General features: G+C 47.3%; 1 pseudogene; it reads right to left on the bottom strand.

Annotated features, from left to right (window-relative positions):
* LOC102382692 overlaps window positions 1-20,657 on the bottom strand; it is a 26,599-nt pseudogene extending 5,942 nt beyond the window's left edge.
* Between the last annotated feature and the right edge of the window lie 201 nt (window positions 20,658-20,858).

Here is a 20,858-nt window from a genome sequence, read left to right as displayed (position 1 = left end):
GGGGAGCGAGCCTGGCCGCGGCCCGGGGGCCGGGCGGGCAGCGGCACCGAACTGAGTCGGCGGCTGTGACGGAACAGGGAAACATTTCCTTTCAAAAAGACAAAACGACAGCAAAACCCAGATACCGACCGGACAGGGGAAACACCATGACCTCCAAGGTAGTCTTCCCAGGTGGCGGCAGGGATTAGGTGCCTTAATACCCAAGTTTCTCCATCGCATTTGAGAAGCGAATTGTACCCGGACCGAGGTAATGCATAGTTAGCCTCCCACGTTCATTTCCATTGGGAAGATCTCAGCCATACACCGACTTTGTGGAAACAGGAGACTTCTCCTTAGTTTGCTCCTACAGCCGCATGGCTGAGGGCAGGAGAAACTCAGGGGCATCCAAGCCTCAGGGGTTTGGGCCCGCACGTAGGATGCCCGCCAAAGGATTTGGAAGCACCTGAAGCCCCAGGCGGGGGTGGAGGATGCTTGCCGTTAGCAGGCCCACGTGTGGTTCTTGAATGACTCACGGATTTGGAATTGATTGGGCTGATTTGACTCAGGACACAAAAAATGTTACTTAAAAAAAAAAAAGGGTTATTGCATGCTGGCAGACATAACATTTGACACATCCATGATTCTGTTGCAGCTGGAGGAGGAGACCAAGCAGGTCTCGGCAGCAGTTCCCCTGCGTGAACTGCCATGCTTGGGTGTGGTAAGCCATCCCGGAGTAGTGGGACAGGACTGGTGCAGACCCGGGATGACCACCAGGGATGTCTGCAGTTCAAGGTGCAGAGGGCTCCTTTCCTCTCCCAGCCCTCCAAGCCCATTGACATAAAGGACCTCGCACACAATGGTAGGCACGGGCAACTGGTGCCTCCTGAGTCTGGGGGGGCACCCACAGAAGCCACCAGTAGTGGCGGGGGCAGAGCTGGCAAGCTCCTGCAGACACCACCGGTGGCATCAGTGGCAGGGCCAGAGCTGGCAAGCATCTGCAGACACACTGTCTCAAATGCATCTCCCAGGGACAGCCCTGTTAGGGGGCACATGCCCCCCCTACATGTTGCCTCTGATGGTAGAAAGTGAGGCTGTGGAACTGGGATTCTCCTCAGGGTTCCTGAGCTCTGTGGGGAACTAGCACTGGGACCATATAGCCCCAGCCAACAGCTGCAGGGGACTGTTGAAATGCTCCAGCTGTTAGCTTTGGTTTTTATTTCACAGCCTGTTGCTTCTCTACACAGTCCTGTAGGATCTCCAGATGTTGGAGAAGCAGCGACCTTTGAGATAAAAGCTACAGTAGACACTGGGTGCATTGACATGTGCACTTTACTGTGGAGCAGACTAATTAGCTCCACAGTAAAGTGTCACCATCTATACGTGCACCGGTATTAGGGCACAGTAAATTAACTCCACTGTACAATAGTACCGCCAGGGATAGTACTATCTTATGCTGGAACACTTACCTGCACTGAAACTCATGCATAGATGGTGACGGGCTGGCTGGGACATGAGGGTGCTTAAGTGCAGGCGCTGCCTGCCACCTAACCCCACACATTAGCACCCCTGTGCCCCAGCCAGCCCCTTTGCCACCTAACACTGCCACCTGGAGCCCGGAGCTTACCCCCAGCTTCCCTACCCCCAGTTCAAAGTGGTGCAGTTCCAGGCGCATGTGCAGATGCTGCACCCGGGAGCAGTTGACTTCAATGCAAACTGTGCCATAGTTTATTGCATTGACCTAATTGCACATGTAGGTGCACACAATGGGTGACTCTGCCCTGAATTTGGGAACCAGCAGCTAATTAACAATGAAGCGGACTGTCCCCATACAAAATATCTGTCATCTATCGTATGGTGGCAATGCAGCTTGGCTTTAGGTCAAGTGTTAAGGTCTGTGTAATAGCACTGAGGTTCAGAGTTGAAGTGGAGGTTTACAACAGGCATGTGCAGTGCATCTAAATGTGCCTGAGAGTGTTAAAACACTCAGGATGGTAGGTGTGTAATGTGTTTTACTGCAACTAATTTCCTTTGGTAATTCAGTGGGTCATTACAGTTAGAAACTGGCTGCTGCCCTGATATTTCAGTATTTTTTTTCCTATAACCAGCCTTGATATTGAAATCTGAGATTATTTATGCTCTTTTTATGTTAAATATATTCTCTCTCTATGTTAAATATTGCTGTAAAAGGATCAACATTCACAAGTTTTCTTCTGCAGTATAAAATGTTATAATATACCTTCATTTTTTCCAATATGAGGGATTACATGCCTTAAGACCTGAGTTTCTCCATCACATTTGAGAAGCAAATAGTTTCCCACATGAGATTAATTAAAAATGACACTTGCTGTGTAAATGACATGCTCCACATTTGGGCATTTTCGAATTGTCAAAGATATGCACAAAAAAAAAATCTTTATATTTCCTTGTCACTTTGTAATTACTGAAGCTTGATTGCCATTCTCTTCTCTTTCTCTTGAGTTACCAAACAAAAAAGGCTATTGCTTGGCTTCGCAGATTTGCATTCACTAAATAAAATAAATCAAATAAAAAGTCTCTTGCTCCTTGTTTTCTTTTAAAATTTCAAATCGAGCTAGGAATTCCCTCCCCTCTGTTCCCGCTGCTACATGTCAGGGGTTTTTTTTAAGCCTTCCTCAGAAGCATTGGGTGTTGATCACAGCCAAGACTGGCTGTTTTGACTGGGGTGTGCCAATGCTCCTGCTGGGTTTTAAATCTGAAGTTTCCTAGCTAGAGGGTCTTGTTCCTCTACTCAGAGTCAGATTGATCTCCGTATTTGGGGTCAGGAAGGAATTTTACTCATAGTCAGATCGGTACGGACTGCGGGGTTTTGCCTTCCTCTGTAGCATGGGTTGTGATCCTTTTCCTAGGATCTCTTGAGCATATATTAACAACCTCTACAGAAGCAAGACATTGGGCACTGTGATCCCCCTGCTTTACCTGAAGCAGGTTAGGGTGTAATGTCTTGTGTTGTGCCAGGGCTGACTGTGTAGCTTGGCTAAGAGGTTAGACAACTGATTTGTATAGGGTGGATAGGAATGATCCTGCCTCAGGCAGAGGCATTGGCGATGCGTAGGGGGTGCATGCGGATGCATGTGCAGTGCAACCCCTATGAAAAGGCACCACCAACATTGTCCTGCTTATCACTGCCATGCTCCTGCCACCCCCAGCTGCCAGGGACACATGTCGTTCATGGAGGTTGCACTAGATGACCTTTGGACGTCACCTTCAGCCCGATTTCTCTCTGATGCTATGAAGCAGTAACAGCGTGGGAGAGGAAGATGTTGCTGGGGAACAGCTAGGGAACAACCCACTGTGACTTTACTTGCCTCTGTGGTGTGTGCACAGCTGTGTAACCACAGTTCCTGGCACTTCTGCCCAGGTTCAGATCCTGTTTTGCAGTATGACGAAATACCATATATACTCCAATCCAAAACAACTTCAGATTTAAGATGACCCAATAATCAGATTCTACACATGGAAAATTATAAGTTTGATACAATTTACCAAGTATAGAGTCTAGTTATTGGAGAGCCATCTTAAATTCATCTCCTGCACCCCTGGGATGGGAAAAATAGTGACTGGGGGCCAAGGGGTCTGACTGCCACCCTAACCTCCCCCCACACACACCTCTGCCACTTCTCCCATAGTTTCTGTGGCCTCCAGAAAACACCTTCCCTGCCAATTGCCTCCCCGGGGCCCACTTGCCTTGCCACCTGCTCCCCCTCAAATGCCTGTCCTGCCAGCCACTTACACGCCTGCTACCTGCCCCCGACTCTATCACTTATGCCATCTGCTGCCACTTACGCTATGAAGGTTTTGGATCTGGCCTTGGCCCAGCAATGGCAGCAGCTTTGGTCCTAGCAGCAGCTTGCACTGTCAAACAATTCCAGCACTATGGGGTTCTTTGCTGTATTGAAAAACATCTAACAGCCACCCACTTTGAGGGGCTTTGGGGGCATGGCATTTACACAGCAAATGTGTCATCTTTAATTAAGCTCATGTGTGGAGCAGGGACTGCTCAGAGATAAAAATGCAAGGAGGATTTGTTTACTCTACCCTAAACTGGAAAACGTTTGGAAGCCACAGAAAGTTTCTCCCCAGACCCTGCAATGAGTCATCTACTCAGTATCCACTTTTCCCTCCACCCCAACCATAACCATTGGACCCCAAGTTCTCCTATTTAAGGTCACTTTTATTCTTAGTTGTAGGAGGGAACAGACTCATTGCTCCATGGAGAGAGCTCCTGCTGCCGTCTATCCTGTGTGGAGTTTATAATGGGACGTTAGGGAGCCCTATAGCTTTGTCCAGACAGTGCACTTGTAGGGCCGCTCTCCCGAGTGTTTTCTCCTATATACAATGAGGGCTGAGCAGTTACTGAAGCTTTTCTCACACTCAGGACATTTGTAAGGCCTCTCATGGATTCTCTGGTGTCGAATGAGGCAGGATCTGTGGCTGAAGCTCCTCTTACACACAGGGCACATGTACAGTTTATCTCCCACGTGGATTTGCCGATGGGAAATCATGTCTAAGCTTCGTCTGAAGCTCTTTCCACACTCAGGGTGGCTGTAGAGTTTCTTTCCCATGTGGTTTTTCTGATGGTCATTCAGGTTTGAGACCTGTCTGAAGCCCTTCTCACAGTCGGGGCATTTGTAGGGCCTCTCCTCAGTGTGGACTCTCCGGTATGAAATGAGGTTCCACCTCTGTGTAAAGCCCATGCCACAGTCAGGACATTTGTAAGGCCTCTCCCCTATGAGGACTATCTGGTGGGAAGTTAGGTCTGAGGACTCTTTGAAGCCCCTCCTGCAGCCAGGGCATTTGTAGGGCCTCTCCCCCGTATGGACTCTCCAGTGTGAACTGAGGTGCATGCTCTGGGTGAAGCCCATTCCACACTCGGCGCACTTGTAGGGCTTCTCCCCCATGTGGATTCTTTGGTGGTGAATAAGGTCTGAGCAATGCTTGAAACCTTTCCCACAGTCAGGGCATTTTGTAGGGCCTCTCCTCGGTGTGGACTCTCCAGTACAAAAAAAGGGACAAGAAGTGAGCAAAATCCTTCCCACAGTCCAGGCAGTAGTGGGGTCTCTCCCCCATGTGCACACTCTGGTGTTTGCGGAGGTTCGAGGTCTGGCTGAAGCCTTTGCCACAGGCAGGGCACGCATAGGGTCTGTCTCTTGTGTGGATGCGCTGGTGCAGGGTGAGGTTAGATCTTTGAATAAAGCCCTCAGGGCAGGTGTATGGCCACTCCCTCATGTTCATGTGCTGGTTCCTCATCATGTCTGAGCAGTGCTGGCAGCAACTCTTGCGTTCAGCACAGTTATGCAGTTTGTCTTCAGACCAGGTGCTTGGCTGGACTGTGGTTTCATTCAGGTGCTCCCAATCCTCCTCTGGGTGAGTGGCCATAGCCACAGGCATCCCCAAGGAGTTTTCTGGTTGCCTTTTTGCCCCTGACAGTCTCTCACATGCTTCTTCCTCCTCAGAGTATAGAAACATGTCCCCTCTGAATACCCCCAGGAGTGTTCTGTGGGGATCGCCCGGCTGCGAGCTTCCCTTCTGAAGACACGTTTTTGTGGCCTGGCTCAACACCCCATCCCCATGTGAGACAGGGGGAAATCCAGATGCATGTCATTCCCTGTGCCAGAGAGAAAGGAAGCATCAGAAAAGAGCATAGGAGGGAGATCATCATCATCATAAGCCCCCAACAATATCTGCTAGGATGGCCAAACAGTCAAAAACCAAGGACTCCTCTCCAGCATTTCCACATGAGAGAGAGACGATGGATCAGTTTGTGTCTCCATACCTGCTCTTACCAAAAGGGGGAAGGAGCTGTTGCCAAGTCTCAGTCAAAGCAGGAGGGAATTTAGGAGTGATATCTGCCACCACCATCTGAATAGGACTGGAATGCTATTGTATCTGTGATGGTTTGGGCAAGGGTTTGGGGTTTGTTTGGGTTATTTTGGTGCTATCTTTTTTTTTGAACCAATTCTATGGTTAGCAGAGATGTTAGACAAGCTTTTAGACATCTGAAAAAGGCATTTGGGGAATTTGTATAAATGGCAAAATGTGCATCAGCGCTAAGAAAATGTCAGCAGTGTGCTTTTGAACTAAAACACACTGAAGGTGTTTTAGGTCAAAAGCACACCACCACCATTTTCTGCATGCTGACGCGTATTTTGCCATTTATACAAATGCATGTGACACAGTGCCGAGTGCATCAGTTCACGTGCTCTGCAGACTCGATTAATTGAGTCTGCTCCAATATGCTGGATTTCTGGTGTGTCGGAGCAGACAAAGGTACATATATAGATCCCTTTGTGCCTCAAAGCTTTTTCCAACCATAACGTTGGTCCAAGAAAACATATTACCATAAAACCCCTTGCTCCTGACATAATGATCTGACATGGATCAGAGAAAATCCTGACCCAGGTGAGATGAGGCTGAACTGAGGGAGACTAGTGGGCCTGATGGGATCTGCAGTTATTTATGCCAGTGATGTATTATTTAACATCTGTTTAACCAGTTCCTCACCTGTGTGGATATCTTGTAGGCTTTCCCGTTCCTTTGAGTCCTGGAGATCTGGGACCCACAGCTCTTCCCCAAGTTCCAGCTGGAAGATCTAGTCAGGTCTGGCAACTGGAAATCCTACTGCAGTGAAAAAAAAGCAGGTCAGCCCATAAGTTTACTGTTGTGAACTCCATACACAGGAGGATGTCAGGACCGACAGAGTACAGGTATGCCAATACATACCGCTTTCTAACCCAGCTGAGATGTGAGCCCTTTCTGGGTAGGGAGTCAGTCAGGGAAATGCAAATGCCTTTTCATACACAGGCAGGCACATACAGCACAGCCTGGAGGCACTGGATGGGGCATGGATTGGCCCATCCACTGTGTCTGATGGAATAGTCATTATCACTTGACATCTTCAGGTTATGGACCTGATCCCTCTGAAATGTTGCACCACAGAGATCCCATAGCTCCTAATACCCTAGCTGACAAGAATCCTTACCCAATGAGGTCAGTGTTCTCCTGCATGACGTCCCTATAGATGGCTCCCTGACCGGGGTCCAGCAGAGCCCATTGCTCCTTGGTAAAATACACAGCCACTGCCTTGAAGGACACATGCATCTGGGGATAAAAATAGTGTCTCCCACGCTGTAGCTGCTGCCCTGTCCCTAATCCCATTATCTCCATCACAGGGTGGGCTGGAAGATCCTCTGTTCACAAAAACGAGGCACTCCTCCAGAGGTGAATGACTTGTGAAAGCTTTCTTTAATGATAAATTCCCTCTGCGGTGAAACTGTGATGCCAAGATATGTTGGTATTTTACCCAGGGTTTATAGAAATCTCCTATCTTACAAGTATTGGCACAGAAATCTCCATTTTGCCACGAATGGCACCTCACCTTGTAAAGGAGGCAGGAATCAAACTGCCCTTTTTCAACGACCACCATTTTGGCATGTGGAAGTGAGGCTGTCCTTTAGCCACCAATCACCATTATTTTTTAAGAGATTGGAGCTAAGCTTTCCTAAGGGAACAGGGCAGTGGCTCTACAGTTCAGATGCATGATAAGAAACGGAGAGGAAAAAGTGGATGGGTTTGGAGCTATCAGGCAGCTGAAAAAGGAGAGGGAGGTGTCTGACATCTAGGAAAAGGCTAAAGGAGGCAAAGGAAAATGGTGAATCCAAAGTCTTACTGGGTTGCAGGTGCATGATATCAGAGACTGCAAGGTGAAAGGAAGAGGAACCTATGGGCAGGTGAGAAGAGGAGGTTCTGCAAGAGAGGAGAAACTGTATATATACAGGAAGGGGTAGACAAGGACAGAAGAGCAGCACCCCCATCCCAGCAGGAAAAAGTCCCCCTGGGGACAAAGGGCAGAGGAGCTGCATTTTAGTATGAGCACTGCTTCAGGTGATACACACTGATAAGTTCACTCCCAAGCACTGGAGCCTGGCAGCTGCTCTCTCTGAAAGATTAAATGCAAAATTGTGTGGCAATTTTATTTGAAATAAGCAGATAGAAACCCACCCTGTGATGTTTAATGCCATGCCCTGTCTTTTCAGAGGCACTTGTGGCTTCTGAATGCTGTGGGCTAACAGCCCTTTATACCAGCACAGCACGTTCAGTGGTTCGTATCTTCACCTGGCATACGCTTCCCCCAAAAGGTTAAAGGCTGGGCCGAGTCTAGAAGAGCCAACATGGTGAATATACACTGCTTTCTGTAGCCAATGACACAGTAAGGAGTCCTGTGTCTATCATCCTCATGTCTAGCCAGCTTTGACTCTCCAGCATAAATGACCAGATACCTTGTGACAGCTGGGATGACTGGGGGCAGACCACAGTGTGAGTCAAGGAAAGGTTCAACCCTGCCGCTGGTAGCGCAGTGAGACACCTCCACCCCTCAGCAGGTTGCATGTGATAGCCATGTATGAATAAGAGGGGCTCTGGGGAGGTGGGCTGTTATTCTTTTCTAAACAAGGAGTATGTAGCGGAATTGCACAAAACCCCCTCAAATAGTTTGTGAGCCCTCAAGCAGTACCAGCTGTATTTGTATTGTAGAAGCTGCCAATGCCACTACAAGCAACTGTGTCTCTGTGTCAAGGACTTCGTGTACCATCTGTAAACCCTGTAACATCAGAAACACCGTGATCTGGGACTCCGCTGTGCTGGCTTACCTGAGCCAAGTCCTTTTGAGCCATCTCCTTTCTTCCTGCTGCAGGATGAGATGATCGGGCACATGGCATGGATATCATTCTGTGACTTGTCGGTGACCGTAGGGGCTTTACTCCATTTCACACCTGGGATTTTCCCCCTTGAAAATGTTTTAGACTTTGCAGCATTGGGAGAATACTAGGCCACATTTTCCCAGGGCTCAGCTAGTCCATCCCACCCAGGCTAAACCAGCCAAACATGTATAAACCCTTCCAACAGCAGCAGCCTCACTGACTCCAATACTAGAAACCCAGGTAGTAGTCTCCAGACACTGCCCCAAATGCAGCCCATACCCTGGGCAGCACAGGGGGCTCTCTGCTCCTTGCCTTGGTTACAGGATGATGATTGCCAGGGAGGCTGCAGGGCAGGGCTCTGGGCAGGGCTGGAGCCGCGCACTGCTTTCCTGTTATTGCTTCTGCTCAGGGCCAGATTAAACCTTTAGCGGGCCCCAGGCAAACAAACTCGTGGGCCCCTACTTAAGACTGTTTATTTATACTCCTTTTTTTCACTCAGCAATTATAATATATAAAATAAGCACAACTGGATGCCGTCTTCACTTAGGACCCTAGGCATGTGCCTAGTTTGCCTATACGTTAATCTGGCCCTGCTTCTGCTGCCTTTTTGGGTGTTTGCCCTTCTATCTCCTGCCCCCTCCAGCCAGGAAATAGCATCACTGTAGCCATTTCTGAAGCTATTCACCCTTCTAATGGGAGCAAAAGCCTTTGTGTGCCAGTAAAAGCAGCAGCTCTGGGACTTGCAGACCCCAGGGAGCAGAGATGGGTGCAGAGGGGCCGTGTGTGCAGAGCCCCTGTCCTGCCTGCCCCAGGGCTTTCCCCCAGGTCTCTCCCCATTACCTGGAGTCTCTGGCTCAGGAATTGTAAGCAGATCCTAAGGCTGCCCTGGGGCCTGGTTGCAGGCTGGGGAGAAAGGAGAAAGTCCTCCCCTGGGTTGGACAGCACAGGGCTGTAATGACCTCTCACTTTGGCACAGACCCAGCTGGTGGGGTAGCAGCTGCAAGCCCTGGCTTCTGCATCAGAAGGGAGGAGATAGCGTCTGTGTGTAACCCAGGAAGCTCAACCCCTGCCCGCTCCATATCCTGATCACAGAAGGAGCAAGAGCAGCCTCCTCTGTGTTAGCAACAGCTACAGCCCTCTGGTGATAGAAACTAAGCAGATAAATGCAGCACCTGCACTGGAGCACTGCTGTGGGGATCAGAGGGCTTTGGGTACTGCTACAGGGAGGCAGAGGCTGCTTTCTGCCTCCCTCTAGCCTGGGAACAAACTGCTCATCTTTATGGCTGCTGCTTCTGTGTTGTGATGTGGGGCCCAAAGACTCCAGGTAGTGGAGAGAGCCCTCAGGGAAAGCGCTGGGGTTGGGCAGGACAGGGACTCTGAACACACTGGACCTCCTCTCCTCTCTCTGCTCCCCTGGGATCTGTGAGTCTCAGGGCTGCTGCCTTTTCCTGCACAAGTGGTCCCTGGGACCTGAGATCATGCAGCTGTCTGGACCCTTCTCCCTTGCTGTTAATGCACTGTGGGGATGGAACAGGCTGCCCCACCTGTGAAGCAATAGGCCTTGCACTGTCCATGGTGCCTGGGGTGGCAGGGTGGGCTCCTATTGGGAAAACTAAGAGCAGAGGAGAGTGGGAGTCTCTCTTTGTTCAACCTGAGCACTTTTAAATCTTTTCTCATTTTGATAGCGTAGGCTCCCAGGAACCCCTGCATCTTCCAGGCCCACCTCCCTTTTGTTTGCAAGGCTCAGTTCTTCAGCAGGCCTGGTGGAGCTGGAACAGACAGAAACCCTTTAAAGTGGTTTTGGACTTGCTTGGACTGCTCTGCTTCATCTTATCTTCAATAAAGCCCAGTGGTGTGAGTGAAAATGCATGTTTAGTGCTGTCAATCTGGGTGTTAACCAGGGTTTGGAGGAACACAAACCCAAGAGGCCTGCTGCTTGAGCATGCCCAGCAGTGCCCCATACCCTGTATTCCTGGTTTAATTTTCTGGCTTGAAGAGGGAAGTGAGTTTAGGGGGTTAAAATGGGATGGGGAACTCTTAGACGTATTGATCAGTTCTCTTGGGATTGGCTTGTGTGGCCTCATGACAATCAGTAAGGGTAAAAGAGATGCACATCTTAGAAGGACGTCTCAGTTGTGGCTGAGGGGGGGGTGTGGAAGAGTCATAGGGGGAGGTAAATTTTATTATTAATAATTATAATGACAACCAAAATATTAGTAATAAAATAGAGTGACATCTGTCATCCCTTCCTGACTTTCTCTGGCAGGGGTAAGATTTTTGTTAGCTGAAAGGCAAGGTTTTAGCTGTGTTCCCCAGACATTCTTTGTACAAAGGAATTCAACTCTCATAGCCCCGCAGGAGGGTATGACCTGAAATAAGCAGCCTACAAATATATTCCCCTTCTTGTGGGTGGTGGGAGAGAGTCTCTATATTTCTGGAAATGTAGATTTCAGAGCAGACGTTTTCCACTCATTTGGTATTATCACAAATGTGTATCCAGCAAATTTTTGCTAAAAATGTTCATTATGGTTGCATATTTGCTTTATGTATACATCTTTCTAAAATAACACTCTACACCCATTTTCTTTCCAACTGTGAGTTCTCTAAATGATTAGCACTAAAGAACGCTTTAGGTTGTAACACAATATTGAATACATTACACTGTTGAGCTTGAGCTTCAACTCAAGCTCATTTAATTTCTTCTCACCACTTTTCCTCTTTTTCCTTCTACTGTGCCAGTATTTCCTTTTAATGATGTGCTAATGGATCAAAATACTATATAGTTTGAGTACGAGCAGAAGGATTTGCAGGGTTTTTGGATAAGCAACTAGATGCATGGTAGCCAGTGGACCACCATCCTCGGAAACAAAGCTGAGAAATACTTGTTGGTTCTCTGTTTTTAGCAGCTACTCTGGCATTTTCTTCCTGTTCACCTTGCAGTTTTCCATAAGATGTAATGCATAGATTATAGCTTTCAAGCATTTCAAACCCTGAAGCTTTAGGCCTTGATTCCCAGGTCTTGATATCCTTTCACTGAGTGTTCTTCAGCATCCGCTACAAGAAGTTGACCATAGCTCAGCCTTTCATTGTATTGCAGATTTAGCATGCCAATACTGTGATACACAGCTCCATGACGTTTGAAGCAGTATGGCCCTGGATTTCTTGGTGTATGTAGGTTTGCTCCAAATGATGTGACCACCAAGTTGCACTGTTGCAGCTTTGATCTTGTCATGGCAGTGGTTTCTGAGCTCGTTACCTGAGGTTTTTCATAGACATTAGAGCTGGAAGGGACCTTGGAAGATCATCGAGTCCATCCCCCTGCCCCAGGGGCAGGAAGTCAGCAGGGGTCATAGGATCCCAGCAAGATAAACATCCAAATTTCTCTTGAAGGTGTTCAAAGTAGGTGCTTGAACCACCTCTGGCAGCAGGCTATTCCAGACCTTGGGGGCCCAGACAGTAACAAAATTCTTTCTTATGTCCAGCCTGACATGGTCATGGAGTATATGACCATTCAACCTTGTCACCCCTTGGGGCGCTCTGGTGAACAAACATTCCCCCAGATCCTGGTGAGCACCCCTGATAAACTTATAGGCAGCCATCAGATCACCCCTGAGCCTGTGCCTTTCCAGGCTAAAGAGCCCCAGGGCTCTCAGCCTCTCATCATAAGGTCTGTTTTCCTGACCTCTGATCATGCGCATGGCTCTTCTCTGGACTCTCTCAAGCTTCTCTACATCCTTTTTGAACTATGAAGCCCAAAACTGGGTGCAGGTGATTGGTTTCTCAAGGAAACTGATATACATATACCTGGCAAATTGACTCTGCCGTTATAGCAACATCCTTTGAAGTAGCTCTCAGTTTTCTTGCTAAGAAAATATCTCACACCACAGTACTGGCAACACTTTACTGATGATAAATATAGAGATTTTGTGTCCCTTTGTCTTGATGAAGCTGGGATGTGGCACCCAATGCCCCAAAACATTGCTTTTGAGCAGTATGTTGATTTGTTCCCATCTCCCTATGTCCCAATTGAACGTAGTGCATTGATAAGGAATTGGAACCAATTTGGCTGCAGGAATCCTAGTGAGACATCCCCACAGGCACCTTCTGATGAAGAGAGAAGTACTTGCCATCCTAGAGTCTCATCTTCACTTCTGAGCAGAACTTTACATGCTATTATGTGATTTGATTTTTTCTTTATAGGTAAACATGTTAAACGCCTTTAAGTATAAATACAAATGAATCAAATTCAAGAGGGAACCCCAAAGATAATTCCTGTTCATGAAGTCTGAAATGGGCATTGCTTGGCCTCTATGTTCCTCTAAATCAGGCTTTTCCAGGTTTCCATTCCTCCCCACTAAAATCAATAGGGCTTTTCTCACAGCTGTCCACAACATCATGTGAAATTTTGGAATTGATCTAGTGCAACATTCAGAAATGACTGTGGCGCAGATGCACAGAAATATCTTTGAACAGAGTATGGTGCATCGCTTCATTCAGGCAGTAAATTTAGGCAGTAATTTACCTTCTATTGTTTGTAAACTAAAATCATGCATAGAGAGGACAGATATGCATGTGTGTTTGCTCACTGTGCAACTGTCCACCTGCATGGGATGTTTGGACATGCCAAATTCCAATGGATGGGAGCCAAGGGAACCCATAACATTTTTTTCCAGGGATTGAGTATGTGACATGGACTGAAACCCTTTCTGCATCCTTATCCATTGCCCCTCTTGCCCAGACAGACTGCAGAACAACATTCTCACTTCACTTAGGTTAATTGCATTATCTCTGGGATGTGGATGGGAAACGGCTACAATGGAAACAGATCGGGTAAGGAATTACCAGGGAGCTGCTGGGGTGAGCCGACCACCTGCTTCTCCAGTCCTTTCCCTGCTGTGTATCCCCCACCCGCTTACTAGGTGCTACCAAAAGCCACAGTGAACACCAACAAGCAATAATAAATACAGAGCATCAGATCTGCCAGGGAGCACAAGGCAGGAAGCAGAAATCAGATAAGATTAGGTAGGGGAAAAGGATCAACATGCACTTGGGGAGGGTACAGGGCTAGTTTGTGGCATGCTTATCAAAAATGGCATGTGACAACCAGCAGTATGTCCATTCCCTATCCCTGCCATGGGGACCTGGACTGAATTTTTGCCCAGAAGACCTCTAGCGATAATGGCTAAGCACAAATATAGCCCACCAGGAATCTCAGGTGTAACAGCTGCAAAGGTATATAGCCGTGGGCCCTGAAGGGTCCTAAGTGTTGCTTCAGGAAGATTGAGGCTATTCTCTCTGCTTGGCATGGAGTTAGGAATGACACTTTATTCTGCTGCTTCTGTTGTGAAATGGGATCCCAGAATGAGCCAGAGAATCCAGGTATTGGAGAGAGACTTTGGGGAAAGTTTGGAGGACAGGAAGGCAATGAGACTGCACACATAGCTTTCTCATCGCATCTCTTCTTTCCAGGTATCTGTGTCTGAGAGTGGCTACCTTTATTGCACAAATGATTCCTGAATTCTAGGATCTTGCAGCCTTTTGGAACCCACTCTTTTATTGCTAAATGCACATAAAGGAATAAACAAAATGGCAGTAATAATGAACCCTCACTCTGGTACCGGTGCCCTGGAGGAGAGTGGGGATAGTTCAGATGGGGAAAAGAGTGAAAAAGAATATAGAAAGGCTTCTAGGCGAACATTAACAGACTTCCATTAAGCTTTTCCTTTTTTCCAGGGGAGTGGGGAAAAGCCAGCAGGAATCCTAATCTGTTTTGCATCCTAATCCTTTCCTCTAAAGTGTCCAGTTGGTGTCCAGGAACCCCAGTTGATATCTCCCATTGAATAGCTCATAACTACACTTTGAGCATGATTCTCCAACAATTTATACACCCACGTATTAGCAATTTCCTCTAGATCAGTGGGGTTAAATCTTTTTGGCAGGCATGCCACTAATTAAGCCCCATGCCCTCCCAGAATACCACTCTGATCACCTCCCCCTGCCTAATCTGCTTTCTGCTCCATGCCCAGTCTGCTGCTCTGCTTTCTGCTCCCTGCTGCCTGCCCCCTCTCTGATCTGCACCACACCCAAAGTCTGCCCATGCCACATGTGCTGCAGGTTGGCCACCTTGGATCAAGACCACATCTCAGCTTACTTATGAAGAAGTCATGGCAAGCTATGTCAAAAGCCTTACTAAAGCCAAGGCACATTGCATCAACTGCTGCATTTTCCCCTCATCAACCCCCTCCCTGTATCAGTGAAGACACCACTTCATCACAGAAAAGGAAATCAGGTTGATCAGGTGTGATTTGTTCATGAACCATCCATGTGGCACCTGCTTACACCTGCTTTGGAAGCACCAAGAGGTCAGCAAACGGATTGCTTGATGATAGGCATCAGTAATGTTTCAGCTCTCAAGGTTGGCTGCACTGATCTATAATTGCCCAAATCTTCCTTTTCCCCTTTTGTTAAAGATGGGAACTATAATTGCTCTTTTCCAGCCTTCTGGGTCTTCACCCAACTTCCACGAGTTTTCAAAATGACAAGCAGCAAACTGATATGCTGCTTCAGATGGGCACAGACCCATCACATCACAGTCAGAAGTCCCCCTGCCTTCTGTCCCATGTGGAGTTTCTCATGGGATAACAGCGAGACCTTTGCCTTGTAGCTTAGCCCACACACAGAGCACTTGTAGGGCCTTTCCCCCGTGTGGAGTCTTTGGTGTCTGATGAGGTGTGATTTCTGACTGAAGCTCTTTCGGCACTCAGGGCACTGATATGGTTTCTCCCCCGTGTGGACTCTCCGGTGTAGAATTAGCTCTGAGCTTCCCTTGAAGCTCTTCCCGCAGTCCAGACACTTGTAGGGTTTCTCCCCCGCATGGATCCTCTGATGAACAACAAGGTGGGACCTCTGGCTGAAGCTCTTCCCACACTCGGGGCATGCATATGGCTTCTCCCCTGTGTGAATTCGCCGGTGGGAAATTAGCTCTGAGTTCCTCTTGAAGTTCTTCCCGCAGTCGGGGCAGCGGTAGGGCATCTCACCCGTGTGGATCCTCTGGTGCACAACCAGGTCTGCACTGCGCTGGCAGCTCCTCCCACACTCGGGGCAGCAGAAGGGTTTCTCCCCTGTATGGCGTCTCTGATGGGCCGTCAGGTGTGAGCTCTGGCGGAAGCTCTTCCCGCAGTGGAGGCAGCAATAAGGCCTCTCCCCTGTGTGCAGTCTCTGGTGGGAAATAAGGGATGAGAAATAAGCAAAGCATTTCCCACACTCGAGGCAGCTGTAGGGCCTCTCCCTGGTGTGGACAGTGCGATGGGAGAGGAGGTCTGAGCTCTGCCCAAAGCTCTTCCCACAGTCGGGGCAGCGATAGGGCCTCTCCCCCGTGTGCAGTCTTTGGTGAGACGTGAGGTCAGAGCTCCGTTTAAACCTTCTACCGCACCTGGAGCACTTGTAAGGCCTCTCTGCTGTGTGGATCCTCTGGTGGGAGACCAGGTCTGCGCTTTGCTTGAAGCTTTTTGGACACTCGGGGCACGTGTAGAGCCTCTCTCCCTTGTGGGTTCTCCGATGCCGGGTCAGGTTTGAGCTCACGCTGAAACTTTCCCCACATTCGGTGCAGCTGTACGGCCTCTCGCCTGTGTGGATGCGCTGGTGTCTAATCAGGTTTGGTCTCCGACTGAAGTGTCTGCCACACTCAGCGCATTCGTGCAGTTTGTCCTTTGCACAGGCTTTAGGCTGGCCTGGGATTTCCTCCACGTCCTGCACACTCACTGCAGGGCAAACAGCTTTATCACATCTCAGGTGTGCCTTCTGCTCCTTTACTCCATGCTGAATTTCAGGACCTTCTCCCTGGCCAGGGCTGGGGAAGGCATCTCCTTCAGATCTGTGTGGTTGCCGCTCCTCAAGATGTTTCTGGTCAGGACTCTCCTTCTTGCTCTCACTCACCATCCCATCACCTGTGGGGGCAGAGAGGAAGCCCAGGAAGGAGTAATTCATCATGGTGGGAAGAAAAGGGCCCTCAGAAAGGAAAACAGCAAAGGGGCAGCCCAGAAACCCACAACAACTGCTGGGAGATCGAAAAAGCTGGAGAAAAATTCCCACCCCCAAAACACCTTCCCCAGAAGAGGGGGATAGGAGGGGAGGGGATAAGTTCTGTCTTTATATCTCACATGAACACCTAGGGGGAAGAGAACAAGTATCAGGTGTCAGTCACAAGAGGTGGGAAGACATAAGTGACCTCTACCCTGGAGATACAATACCTGCTGGTGACATTCCTGACTGGGGTGAGATGAGGCAGAAATGGCAAAATTTAGGGGGTCTTTGGGGAAATCCCAGGTGCTTATGTCAATGACAGATGGTCAGTGTCCATTCAAACAATTCTTCACCTGTGTTAATGTTTCGCAGGATCCCCCTTTCCTCCAAGTCCTGGAGATCTGGGATCCATGGCTCTTCCCCCTGTTCCAGCTGGGAGATCACTTGGGGCTTGGTAATATGGAGTCCTATTCCAGAAAAAATAAACAGGTGAGACCGGGACTTTGCAATTATTGAAACAGTGATGTTCTGCATGGCTAAATGCCCTGGTACAAACTGAACAGATGGGAAAACTTCCAGGAAGTCCTTCTGGAGAGGTCTGATCATTTCTGCAAGGTCTGCTTCTGATGGAAATCCAAAGATTCTCCACGTGCTGGGGGGGATGGTATAACATGGGAGGTTCTCCTTCCTGTTTCTAACCTGGCTGAGACACGATCCCTTTCCAATCATGCAGCCTATCATGGGAATGGAGGAGACGTGAAATCTGTAAAAAAGTAGGCTCTCCTGGTTAAAACTAGAGGGGGTCACACAGCCATCCCCTTGCTTGGAAGCTCTAGAGACAGGGAAGTTGTAACAGTTCCATTGTGATGCCACATCTTTCCTTCCATGGGAGTGGGTGTAGATGTGGACTATAGTGTTAATCCCCTTGAAATCTGGGGATCAGGGAAGAACCCTAAGTAGAAGCCAACCTGAGGACTTCAGTGATACCCCAGGGGATATAACAGGAAAGTTGATGTTTCTATTACCAAGGGGACACAAATTCTTACCCACTGAATTCAGGGTCTTGTAATTCTCCAACATCACATCTTTGTAGAGGGCTTTCTGGCCAGGATCCAGCATATCCCATTGCCCCTTGGAGAAATATACAGCTACCTCCTCAAAGAGGACTGCGCCCTGAAACAACACCGTATTCCTCACTCAGTACATGACCACAAATCCCAGTCTCATCATCTCATTCTCACAGTTGGAAAATGCCCCATCCCTCGAACCAAAGCCAACGCACTGCAGAGAAGGAGGAAACATCACAAAACTGTCCTGAAGAATATGACGCTTCCATGGTAAAATTGTGATGCCACTGTTTTTTTAGAGCTGAGGTGTGTGCAAATAAGTGGCCTTCATCAGGCTGGCCATCCAGGCCCAGAGATATTGAGGAGACTGACTCTGTGCTCTCTTCAGGAAACACAGTTGCAGTTAGGGGACAGGATAGAAAACTATGAAAAACAACACACTTGTATGGTGCTAGAGGGAGCCTGATGTGTGAAACATGGTACATGAAAATCGATGATTAAAAAAATAAATTAAAACAAATTAATTTTTAAAAATTTCAGTTCAACTTATTTTGAGTTATTTTTTAACCTAAATTATAATTGTTTCCTTTTTTCAAAAGAACGCAGCTTAAAATGAATTCTGAATTTAATACAGCATAGACTAAGGTATACATTTAGTGCAATCTATTCAAATAATTTAAATAAAATAATATGTTGAGTCAAAGAGCCTCTAGTGAAAACTCTGGAGTTAAAGGCTGATTTTCTCCTATATGGGAATGAGAAGGAAAAGATCTAAGTTTTGAGGTCAAGCTTTAAAAATATGGCACAATATTTCATGTATTAGGGGCTTGACCCAGCACAGGATGTAGGGTCTATACTACTGGATGCAAAAGACCAGCAAAAGTCATCGCAGGTGTTGGAACCTGGCTTCTAACTCTAGCAGACACCTCCTTGATCAGGATTATCCACTGAGCCCAACTGGACGATATCAATCTCCTGGCGTATTTTCTCTAACTAAGCTCCGATTAGCTCAGCTCTCAGCAGAAAGAATGCTTTCTTCACTTGGGGTGGTTCATTCAAAGCTGAGAAATCAATTGGGAGCTGAAAAAGCAGCAAAGCTTGTTTTTTTCTTCTAGTCTATGAATAACAACAGGGAGAAGGATAAGATCTATGAGTTCAAAAACTTAAAAGGGGGCAAAAATTTTCAAAACAGCCTAGGTAAAAACAAAAAAGATGGCCTATTTTAAAGAGAAGCAGGCAAATAAACGCTTAAGCTCAAATGACTTTCATCAAGGCATTTACAATTTTTTTTTTCATCAAGGCATTTACAATTTTTTTCTCCACAGGGACTTGAAATAATTGGTTTAATTCACTAACAACAGTTCATACTTCTAATACTATAACAGTTAGTATAAGTGTTTAATAAATTAGTTGTAAATGTGCACCATGTTATGATTTTTTAAAGTTTCTATATTAAAGGTTTGTTTAATGTATTCGAAGGGCTGGTTTTGTACATTCAGTTTAATTCATATTGCCATTTTAATGCACCTTGATACAATTATAAGCACAAAGTTAATCATCTAGTGAATAAGAAATACACGTTTCACCATTTTAGAGCATTCTAAAATGAAGGATTTCCAACAATCCAAATATGTTAAGCATCTCTATATGTGCTTATATATGTGTATGTATGCATATGTGTGTGTACATATGTTTACACACACATATGCACAGATATAAGTGCATGTATGTATGTGTGTATATATATATATATACACATACTTGTTAGAAACATATATATATGTTTCTAACAATCCAAATATATTAAGCATATATATATATGCTGATATATGTGCATATATGCATATGTGTGTGTGTGTGTGTGTATATATATATATATGAGAGAGAGAGGCATATAAATAACGCACATATATAAGCTTAATGTATTTAGATTGTTAGAAACTATCTATCTATTTAGCTAGCTAGCTAGCTAGCTATATCTAGATTATATACCTAGGAAACATATGTACTAAATCTATTGTAACAACCATAAACCTTTCTTTTAAAAAAATAAGAGTGAGAAAGTTAATACAACTCAATTATTTAAACTGGACTTTTGGTTTGCTGATTGAAATCAGTGATTTAAACTGATTTCAGAGAGCAGACAGGGCAGTGGGGAGGGTGATATGATGTAGCTCTCCTTTCTCAGGGGTGCAGTGGGTTAACAGGTAAACCTCTCTTTTCAGCAGCCGGGGGAAGGTTGCATTTTTTCACATGCACTAGTACAGACAGACACAGACTCTAGGCTGCTTCCTTCATTTGGATCCAAAGATAAATCAAACTGGCCAATATTTATTGCCATTTTGAAACCATTGCCACTGGATAGCAGCAGGATGTGAATTATGGGAGAGCTTGGAGGCGGGGGGGCTGAGCCCCTCATAAGAGATGAGAGCCCCCTTGTAAGATTTGAAAATCATAATGGGGGCGGGGGGTGGGGGGGTGCGGTCCTCTGATCGGATTGCTCCTTCACTTAGGTGGATTTGCTAATCAATGACCGGTTTAATTTTTTTTGGCAGACCCCCCCTCAAGAGTCAAAGTGTAATTCGAACCCTAGATACCAGAACACTTAGCATTTCCCCTTCTCTTCTCCTCCGCTATGTATTGATCCTCCCCCGGCCCCTCATCACTCCTGCCCAGCAGCTTACCTGAGCCAGCCTTGCTGCAGCCATCGCCCCCCACGCCAGCTGGGCCAAAGCACAATCTGCAAGGAAAGGGCAGAGGTTATGGTGAAGGCTGCCAAGAAAAGGAGGCCAGCGGAGGAAGTTGGCTCAGGCATCTCTCTCCATTACCTGGAGTCTCCAGCTCTGCCTAGATCCCAGGTCACAAGACAAGCAGCTGCAGGAAATCTCAGGCTGAGCGGAAGGAAAAGCAGCTTCCCCTTCCTGCGGCAAAGCCCAGGCCCGCAGCGTGTCCTGCGCACCAGGGACAGCGCCGGGTCCAGCTGCTCACAGCTGTCACCAGGGGGCTCTGGCTGCCTCTGAAGGAGACAAGGCTGCTCTTGCTTTGCCCCTGCTCA

This window comes from Alligator sinensis, unplaced genomic scaffold, assembly GCF_000455745.1.
Source record: "Alligator sinensis unplaced genomic scaffold, ASM45574v1 scaffold1307_1, whole genome shotgun sequence".
Classification (NCBI taxonomy): domain Eukaryota; kingdom Metazoa; phylum Chordata; order Crocodylia; family Alligatoridae; genus Alligator; species Alligator sinensis.
Note: the sequence above shows the minus strand (reverse complement) of the source record. Positions and strands in the feature narration are given on the sequence as shown.